The sequence below is a fragment of the Mandrillus leucophaeus genome, unplaced genomic scaffold, assembly GCF_000951045.1.
Source record: "Mandrillus leucophaeus isolate KB7577 unplaced genomic scaffold, Mleu.le_1.0 Scaffold433, whole genome shotgun sequence".
In the NCBI taxonomy this organism is placed as follows: Eukaryota; Metazoa; Chordata; class Mammalia; order Primates; family Cercopithecidae; genus Mandrillus; species Mandrillus leucophaeus.
The window spans coordinates 1,668,081-1,669,866 of record NW_012104621.1 but is presented as its reverse complement, the minus strand read 5'-3'; positions in this window follow the sequence as shown (position 1 = coordinate 1,669,866).

The window sequence follows — 1,786 nt, the reverse complement described above, 5'->3', positions numbered from 1 at the left end:
AACATGGTGAAACCCCATCTCTACTAAAAATACAAAAAATTAGCCGGGCGTGGTGGCGGGCGCCTGTAGTCCCAGCTACTCAGGAGTCTGAGGCAGGAGAATGGTGTGAATCCAGGAGGCGGAGCTTGCAGTGAGCTGAGATCACACCACTGCTCTCCAGGGTGGGCAACAGAGTGAGACTCCGTCTCCAAAAAAAAAAAAGCCAGCCATGTGGGTGCACTGGGAAGGAGGAAGAGGGAGGTTTCCTGGCCCATCCCAATCCACACTAAGGCCTAATAGAAGGTGCTAGCAGATGGGCCCAACTTCGGAACCAGACGTGCTATGTGGTTTTCTAGCTAGGGGATCCTGGGTAGGTCATGACCACTGTGGCGTCAGGTTCCCCATGTGTGCAATCCTGAATCTCGGCTCACTGCAACTCCCACCTCCTAGGTTCAAGTTATTCTCCTGCCTCAGCCTCCCGAGTAGCTGGAAATACAGGCGCATGCCACCACACCCGGCTGATTTTTGTATTTTTACTAGAGATAGGTTTTCACCATGGTGGCCAGGCTGGTCTTGAACTCCTGATCTCAAGCAGTCCACCTGCCTTGGCCTCCCAAAATGCTAGGATTACAGGCATGAGCCACCGCGCCCAGCCATCCATATGCTTCTTTGAAAGTTTAGATACCCAACTCTTGCATGCTAACACCAGAAGCATGCGTTCAGCCTGCCTGCTGGGCAGTCCGACTCCAGAAGGCCTGAATCAGAGCTGTAGGCTGAGGGTTTTCAGGACCATACTGCACACTGGGCTTTAGGTGGTAGGCAGGGAGCCCATCTCTGGGCAGGGGAGTGGTGCAGTGGACTATGAAAGCTGAGTCACATTCTAAGGAGAGAATCAAGAGCTCCCCAAGTACCTTGCCACTCCAAGCCTCAATTTTCTTATCTGTAAAATGGAGGTAATAATAGTGGCTAAATAAAGGGGTTGCTAGGCTTAGAAGAAATGATACAGATATGTAAAGTAGTAATAGTGTACTCTGTTATCCACTCCACAGCTATATATTGAGTGCCTACTATGTGCCACGGAGCAGTTCAAGGCCCTCAAGATAACGGTCTTTACTGAACAAAACCAAGAGCTCTTCGGAGACGTGGTGTGGTAGAGTGGCTGTGAGCTTAGCAGCCCTGGGAGCCATACTGCCTGGGGTCGCATGACTAGCCGTGTGATCTTAACCTAAGTACTTAACCTCTGTGTGCCGCAGCTTTCTTTTGTGTTAAATAGGTGAGTAATGGTATCAACCTCATAGGCCTGTGTGACAGTGAATGGAGGTAATGCACAGAAGGCGCTTAGAGCAGTGCGTGGCTCAGTAGTGTTCGGTAGGGGTGGTACCCAAAGGTAGGGCCTCCCCATTGTCTAGTGTCCTCAGGGCTCCCCAGCCGGCGAGGCTGGGCAGCAGCGCCCCCGCTGGTCCCGAGAGAAGGAAGGGCGTCCTCCTCTGCTCCCAGCGGCGCTCCCGGCTCCTCTCCTCCCTGCGGACTGGGAAGCCTCGGTAACAGCTGTAACTGCTCGGGGAAAGGAGCACTTCCCCGGTCGGGCTCTGCGCGCGCACTGTACCTGTCCGGGATTGTCACATCCAGGGCTCAAACAGCCTTAAGAGGCCAACGCGGTTATTGTCTCCATTTCACCACGGGGGAAACTGAGGCTCCCGGAGGTCAGGTTCCTCATCCCACACCACGCAGAGAGGGCACGGCGGGACGTGGGGCCCGCGGCTCTGCTTGTCCCCAGCCTCCGCCTGGTGGCCAGCAACCCGCCCCA